General features: G+C 44.1%; 1 non-coding gene across 1 annotated transcript; it reads right to left on the bottom strand.

The window, feature by feature from the left end:
- Window positions 1-4,699: 4,699 nt before the first annotated feature.
- On the bottom strand, window positions 4,700-4,804 carry LOC138074713 (U6 spliceosomal RNA). Its single transcript, XR_011144530.1, has one exon. It is a non-coding gene; the product is annotated as a U6 spliceosomal RNA (small nuclear RNA).
- Between the last annotated feature and the right edge of the window lie 3,769 nt (window positions 4,805-8,573).

Below are 8,573 nucleotides of genomic sequence, written 5' to 3'. Positions count from 1 at the left end.
AGTTACACAGGGATCCTCTGGGAGAAGGAGAACAACTGACCCGCCTTACCTGGGGTTAAGGGGTTTGCTGAGATGAACTTTCAGTGAGAAATCGAGGGAAAGTATGAGAAAAGCGTTAGTCACTCAGTTGTGTTATGTCCAGCTCTTTGACTCTTTGTGACCCCATGGACTGTAGCCCACCAGGTTCCTCTGTCTATGGAATTCTTCAGGCAAGAATACTGGAGTGGGTTGCCATTCCCTTCTGCAGGGGCTATTCTCGACCCAGGGATCGAACCCAAGTCTCCTGCATTGCAGGCAGATTCTTTACTGTCTGAGCCACCAGAATCCAGGGAAATCCCAGGCAAATTCAGACACATCAGTCACTCACTCTGGGAGTCACTGTAGCATATATGCCTAAACTATCCCAAATGAGGTTGAGGAAACCCAACTGTTCGTAATCCACCGATTTCCTATCTGACTGGTTAGGGAAGATGCAGTTTCTAGACGCCCAACCTAGGGAGGCAGTTTCTCCTTACAGCTCCTGAGAAGTCCCGAGTGCTGAGTAAACTAGTGTTCTGACTGGTGCAGGCACAAGAGTGCCTCTCACGGCATCCCTTTGCATGACTGACCATGTTTTCCGGTCTCATTTCCCTTTTTCTTCATTTTCACTGACTGGACTTGTGTCCCCTAAGTAAAGCATCAACCCTGTATGTAGTCCTTGCGTCAGGCTCTGCTTTCTAGAGAAGTTGGTCTAATTTGGCTGAATTATGGGAGACCTGAGTTCAAATCTCAGTTGTTTGGCTGACTTGCTGTGTCACTTTGGATAATTTTTCTCTTCTAGACCTCAATTTTCCTTCTTCCAAAATAGTAGTTGAAGCTATACGACGTCTGAAGTCTTCTCCTCTCCCCATATCCTCCAGTCTTAAAAGATTCTCCTAAAAGACCCTTGTGAGTTCCCTGCTAAACCCGAAGCCTCAGACTCCTTTCAATTCAGTCTTATTTTTCCCCATCACTCTTAACGAATCTTGGTTTCCTGGGCAATTTTTATTTAAAAGAAAAAAGGAAAGCAGGAGAAAGCAAGTTTGGAAACTCATAGCCCCTACACCCCAAGGAGATTTTCCTAAAACAATCTCTCTCTCTTTTTTTTTGGTGGGGGCAGGGGGAGACTTACTTTGCAAGGAAATTTAGTCATTCTAAAATGGCCTTTGAAACCAAAGACTATGGAAAAGTTGAAGGAAAAGCACAAAGTGATTGGGGATAAATAGTTCCATATGAGTTACTGGATATAATATTCCTTCTTGTACTACTCAGCGCTGGCTGAAAGCAGACACTGCATGCTTGGTGTGTGCTAACAGATGTGTGTTCAGGCTTAATGGGATTTTAGAAGGGTCAAGAATTCCCCCAAAGTATACTTGCACCACTCTGTTTTCCGAGGGTCATGAAAAGCCACTCAAAATCTCACCTCCTTTTTGTTGCCAACCCTTAAAGTTTTCATTCACTTCTTTCTATGGTAAGGAATTTGGAAAAATCAGAGGGTAGATACTGGTGCTAAAAATAAGTAATAATATGAATAGTAATAAATTAATATTAAAAACAAGTAATAATATTAATAAGTAATATTATTCCCATAAGATGTATGGAAAATCTGAATGAACTTCTTGGCCAATACAATAATCGTACAATCATTACCGTTTATCAGTGTGTTATGTGTTAACTCATTTGAGTTTCACAAAGTGAGAAGTTCAGTAACTTGTCCCAAGTCACACGGTGGTGGAGGGGAAAATGAACTTGAATTGGATCTGTGCTGATGGAAAAGAACAAAGTCTGTGCTGTGGTCATGGGTGAAATGAGAAGGAGGACTGTGAACTGGGCAGTAGATTGGAGAAGAACCTTTTAGGTAGCTTCCAATTTGATGTTTGCTTCTTTGGGTAGTAGAGAATCAAACAGCTATTATAAGCCAAGCCTTGTGAAAGTCACTCAGTCGTGTCTGACTCTTTGCAACCCCATGGACTATACAGTCCATGGAATTCTCCAGGCCGTAATACTGGAGTGGGTAGCCTTTCCTTTCTCTAGGGGATCTTCCCAACCCGGGGATCAAACCCAGGTTTCCTGCATTGCAGGAGGATTCTTTACCAGCTGAGCCACAAGGGAAGTCCAAGAATACCGGAGTGGGTAGACTATCCATTCTCCAGGGAATCTTCCCGACCCCAGAATCGAACTGGGGTCTCCTGCATTGCAGGAGGATTCTTTACCAACTGAGCCATCAGGGAAGCCTGTGGTTGCAAAGAGGAATCAAATACAGCTATGTACTTTTGGAGGTGACATTTGGGAAGATAAGGTTTTTTACAGAAGTCACTAACCCTAACCCTAATCCTAACCCTAATATATGGAATGCTTCACAAATTTGGGGGTCATTTTAGACACAGATAATTACCGTCCAGCAGACATGAGTGAGCAAAAGGCCAGGGACAGTTACAAGGAATATCCAGAGGCAGCATGCTGCATTGGCAAGAGTCTCAACTCTGGGGTGAATGCATGGTTCAAAATCTGGTTCTACTGTTCCCTAGCTGTGTGACCTCTGGCAAGTTACTTAATCTCTCTGAGCCTGAGGCTCAAGAAAGATATATCACTGGAACAAGACTTTGAAGTTTATATAAGATTTGAGCATCTAGAAATATTAAGGAAAGAAATACATTAAAATTATTAGAGTTATAAGATTATGAGTAATTTCTTTAAACATTTTTTCTATGTAGGGGGACAAACACACATGAAAACAATAGCAAGTATTTCTGAGTTCTAGATTTGGCAGCAGAATTGGTTTTTTTTTTTTTTTTTTTGGAGGGAGATTTCTTTATTATTTAGGGAAAACACTGAAATTGGCTTTTGGTTCTGGAGCAGCATGGCCAGAAGCCAGTCTGTAAGGAGAGCTTGAAGTAGAGTGTCTGCTTAGTTGCTCAGTTGTGTCCAGTTCTGCGACCCCATGGATTGTAACCCGCCAGGCTCCTCTGTCCATGGGGACTGTCCAGGCAAGAATACTGGAGTGGGTTGCCATGTCCCCCTCTAGAGGATCTTCCCATCCCAGGGATCGAACCAAGGTCTCTTACATTGCAGGTGGATTCTTTACTGTCTGAGCCACCAGGGAAGCCCTGAAGCAAAAGGAATAGGTGGTAAACTGCTCTGCATCCTCATCTAGAAGGTGCTGTTGGCTTCCTGGGTATGGGGCACATGACAATGGTGCCTGTGGCAGAGAGTGACTGTTGTTTGAGAAGTCTGCTTCCTTTTCCTGTTGGGCACAAGTTGTTTTATGTTTCCCAGCCTTTTTTGCAATAAGGTGTAGCCATGTGTTGTAGTTAATGGAATATGGGTGGAAATTTCACATGCCGCTTGCAACACTGGCCACATAAATAAATCATTTACACATGATTCCTTCTCTTGCCCTGTCTTCAGACTGGGTGTTGATGTCCAGAGAAAGCTGTGTAGAAGACAGCAGATCCTCTGAGCCTGGGTCCATGTACAGTTCTATGCAGTACAGCTCTGTGAGCCCTGCCTCTCATCGGCTGGACTTTGTAAGGGTAGACAAAATTCTTCTTTTAAACCCCTGGGATGTCAGAGTTTTGCTGTTAGAGTAGTTAGTGTTATCTCAACTAATATAGTAATACATTTTGGGCTTCTTCAGCAGTATCCAGAGGGAGGGAACTGGGGTCATGGAACCTAGGGGAGAGGAGGTAAGAGGGAATTCTCTTTCATGAGGTCAGTCCAGATGGAGCAAAATGGCACCCCGCTTTCGTTGAGGATGGTGGTCCCTTATATAGACTAAGGACGTGGTCTTTGGATTCAGCGCCATCTGGGATTTATTTCATTTTTCTATTTTACTTTTCAGTGTTGTTGTGCCCTTGTAGTCCCTTCAGGACTTGAGTAGAGTTGGTCAAACACTCAGGTATAGCATCACCTGTACTTTGGGAGATTAAGGGAAGATCAATGCTTAGGTGTGGGAAGGCCAGGGAAGATGCAGTGGCAGCTTGGGGAAGCTTGAATGGGTAGAAGTGAATGGTAGAGAAGCTTGGAGCTGAGGTCGCAGAGAGAGCGGACGACCAGAAGAATGTAAGCTATCCTGGGATCTTCAGAAGTAGCTGGTGGTAATGTGGGTGGAGTGTGCTTTTGTTCCTACAATTATGCAAGTTGATATTTTCACTGTGTTATAGTCCCTTAGATTCTGAGGGGGCTCTTTAGATGTCTCTTTACTGGGGAACTCCAGGATACTTGAGTTGCCTGTATTTTTAAAGTTTCCTTCAATGTTTATTAATTTTTATAAAGGGAAAATACATTCTGGAAGAGCATAAAAGAAAGCAACGAAAATGAAAGGGTCTGGAACACAGCATTGGATCTAGTAGATAGCAGGTACTCAATTAATAGTTGCCTTTTCTATCCTAATGTTCATCAATTTATTTTATTATTTAAAAATTATTTTATTGAAGTGCAGTTGATTTAGAATGTTGTGTTAGTTTCTGGTGTATAGCAAAGCGATTCAGTTATACATTCTTTTTCATATTCTTCTCCATTATGGCCTATTGTAGGATATTGAATATAATTCCCTGTGCTATACAGTAGAAGCTTGTGGTTGAGCCTTTCGACACAAAATAGGTTGCACCTGCTAATTCCAAACTCCCAATCTATTCCTCCCTCACCCCCACCTCGTTGGCGACCATAAGTTTGTTCTCTAAAAAATATGGACTATTTCACAAATTTGTATGCCATCCTTGTGCCATCTTGTGTCAACTTGTCTATATCATTCCAGTTTTAGTATGTGTGCTGCCCAAGAGAGCACCATCGTCAGTTTAATCATAAATTCTTGGAAGGAGGAACTTGGCATTATTTTAAATGATTATTATTGTCCATTGGTTATCAGATGCATTGTGATTTTAGAACATTTACGTGGGAAAAAATGTCCTCTGAGACTTAAGAAAGTACCCCGGGCTGGTGATCTGCTTCCTGGTGTTATACTCACTCTCCTGGGATGCAGAAGGCTTCCCCAATGGGTGCTTTCAAACAGTTAATGTAACAAAAATCCAACTATTTAGATCAAATCACTGTCTTTGCTCTTGTGTTTAGAGTAAATATCAGTTTATTTACCACCAGTTCTTGAGTCATGATTTATCAGCAGATCTTGTGTGGGTTCCTGGAAGTGGTATGACCCTAGTCCTATTCACATGCTCCCGATCCTTACTTCTCAAGAGGCAGGATCTGGGCTGACATGGCAGATTGTGATGTTCTCTGGAAAACAAAGTGGCCCAGAGAATGTCCAGTTCTGATGTCACATGATGGGAATCAGACACCAGCAATCTGGTTTGAATTCAGTTGAAATGGGGGAGGGAGGAGGATCTCAAAGCCAGAAGCAGCAGCATCTCATGAGGACCTACTGTGTGCCATGGTGTGAGGTGCTTACACTTGTGATCTTATTTAATCTTCACAACAACTCTGTGGGATGGTGAGTATCCAATGTCACACAGATAGGAAAGTCAACATTCAGAGAGGTTAAGTCTCTTGTGCACAAGATGACATGGTTAGGGACAAACCCTGGTTATTCTAATTCTACAGCCAATGCCCTTGACCACGGCACCATGAAAGACGTTGAACACAGCTGGTGATGTGGTGCTTGGAGATGAGAAACATCTCAGAGGGAATGCAGTTGTTGTCTTCAAAGCCCTAGGAGGCTGAGCGATGAAAGCTTATAGGGCCAGAGAGACTGGAAGTAACCCCAGAGGCACACAGCTAATAAATGGTAGAGCCAGGACAGTAACCAGGGGCTGCTGTAAGATTTATTTCTGCTTCTATAAGAAGAAAAAGAACAATTACTTCAGAGAGTTGTTGGAGGATTAAATGAAGCCGCATTTGGAAACCATGTAGTCCTGATACTTAGTAAATGCTCAATAAATGCTTAATTCCCACCTCACCCATTTCCTTTTGCCAAAAAGAGCTGATATGTGGAAGAATTTTGTTAAGTGGTCCCTACTGTCTAAAAATTAGAGATTTAAGAGAGTCAGGGTGAATTTTCTCTTAAAAATTTTTTTTATTAAAAAAATTAAAAACAAATTTTAGTTCAGTTTTGTCTGCGCTGGGTCTTTGATGTTGCATGGGCTTTCTCTAGTTGCAGTGAGTGAGGACTACTCTCTAATTGTGGTACACAGGCTTCTCATTGCAGTGGCTTCTCTCATTGCAGAGCAGACTCTGAGAGCCTGGGCTTCAGTAGTTGTGACTCATGGACTCAGTGGTTGTGGCACACAGACTTAGATGCTCTGCCCCACATGGAATCTTCCCAGACTAGGGATCAAACCCATGTCCCGTGCATTGGCAGGTGGATTCTTAACCACTGGACCACCAGGGCAGTCCCAGGATGAATTTTTAATTCAATTCCACAGATGTTTTCTAGACACCTACTAAATGTCAGACCTAGAACTGGTCACTGGGCATGCAGAGACAAGATGTGGGCCATGCCTTTAAGGAGTTTCCCTGGTGATTCAGTGGTTCAGACTTCACTCTTTCACTGTAGGGAGCATGGGTTCCAGCCCTGGTTGGGGAACTAAGATTCCATATGCCACTTGGTATGGCCAAAAAAAGAAAAAGTTCAAATCGTCGCTTTCCACAAGTTAGGGACTGTTGACTGGCTGCTGGGACCATCTGCTCTGCCTTGTCCCCTACATCCCAGACAGAGAGGTTCTGTTCACTCAGAACCAGATGCAGAAATGTAAACCAAGAGGCTTAGCATGCTGAAGTGGTTACTGCAGAACTGGGGGTGGGGTGGGGTGGGGTGGGGTGTGTGCAAGTCCTCGGCTGACATTTGACGTGGAGGCTGTGATCAGGGCCGTGGGACCACACACATGCTTCCTGGGTATTTCCTGATATTGGGTGAGTGAGGACAGGGGGAAAGAGCAATGACCCACAGGACAGGAAAGGAGAGGATTACAGTATGGTTTGACCAGGGTTCCAGATGATATGAGCAGCATGGAGCAGGGAATGCCTGTGGGTCATAGTCATTGGCACTGTGGTCAGCTCTGCCTGGCTGAGGAAGTAGGGCTGCTTGTCCTTCCTGAAGGGAGCCTTCAGCCTCAACCTTGAGGCTGGGCTTCTTGTCTGTCTCCTTTGAGTCTGTGAGCTCTCTGGGGAGAGACCCTCTCTCCGGTCCTTGCAGTATCTTTCATGGGGTTGTGCAGGCCTGAGACAAGTCTCTGTTTCCCTAAGTGCATCCCTCACTGCTCTCCATCCTGTGCCTCAAATGTCAACTAACCAGACCATTGTGATCTTGGGCAGCAGTCCACCCACATGTGTCCTCGTCTGGTGCTGCCTTCTGGAGAGAATGTGGGCTTTGGAGTCAGAGAGACCTGTTCTCATGCCTGTCGAGGGCTCACCTGTACACCTGGGAGGTTCTCTTGCATGGTTATTGTAAACAGCAGTCACGCTGCATTTAGATCAGCCGAACATAGTCTTCCAAACGTCTTAGTAATTATTATTGGTTAAAGTAAAACATCAACTTCTATTTAAAATTAAAGTAAATCCTTCAGTAAAATAAGCATGGCTTCAAATTAAAAAAACACATGGCAATCACACATGAAAACCAATCTAGAAAAGGTCCTTTTACAAGTCTGAATGTTTAGCATCCCACACGTAGTGCCTCTGGGCACAATATCTTGTGTCGAGTACCGCCCTAAAGACTCTGTTCCTGGGTCAGGCACACAAGGACGGCCACAGGGTACTGACACTGCAGTCTGTCCTCCTTCTGAGTTCCTTTTAAAGGCCTGAGTTATGTAGGGGCTGTGTCCCAGGCTCCCACTCCTCAGGCCTCAAAGATGAAGCTGTGACCCAGCTCGGCGGTTTCATATCGGTTCCCATGGAAGCAAGCGGTGAAGTGATGAACTGGAAGCAACACCATCTTTATTCCGTTGCCACCTTGCACCACAAAGAATTTCCACGGGGAGGCTATTTTTAGCACTGTTTTCTTTAACGTGTCTACCTGTGTTCTTGGATGAGACACTAGGAATTCTCGTCTTTCTATTTCATTTTGTCTGCTCCATTCATCCCATTGTTGTTCAGTCGCTCAGTCGTGTCCGACTCTTTGCGACCCCGTGCACCGCAGCACACCAGGCTTCCCTGTCCTTCACTGTCTCCCAGAGCTTGCTCAAACTCATGTCCATTGAGTTGGTAATGCCACCCAACCACCTCATCCTCTGTCGTGGCCCCTTCTCCTGCCTTCAATCTTTCCCAGCATCAGGGTCTTTTCTAACGAGTTGGCTCTTCGCATCAGGTGGCCAAAATCCCGCAGCTTCAGTTTCAGCATCAGTCCTTCCAATGAATATTAAGGATTGATTTCCTTTAGGATTGACTGGTTTGATTTCTTTGCAGTCCAAGGGACTCTCAAGAGTCTTTTCCAACATCATAGTTCAAAAGCATCATTTCTTCGGCACTCAACCTTCTTTACAGTCCAACTCTTACATTCATACCTGACTACTGGAAAAACCATGGCTTTGACTATATAGACCTTTGTTGGAAAAGTTAACGTCTCTGCTTTTTAATATGCTGTCTAGGTTTGTCATAGCTTTTCT

This window comes from Capricornis sumatraensis, chromosome 2, assembly GCF_032405125.1.
Source record: "Capricornis sumatraensis isolate serow.1 chromosome 2, serow.2, whole genome shotgun sequence".
Lineage (NCBI taxonomy): Eukaryota > Metazoa > Chordata > Mammalia > Artiodactyla > Bovidae > Capricornis > Capricornis sumatraensis.
The sequence above is the reverse complement of the archived record's forward strand: the minus strand, read 5'-3'. Positions and strand labels throughout refer to the sequence as shown.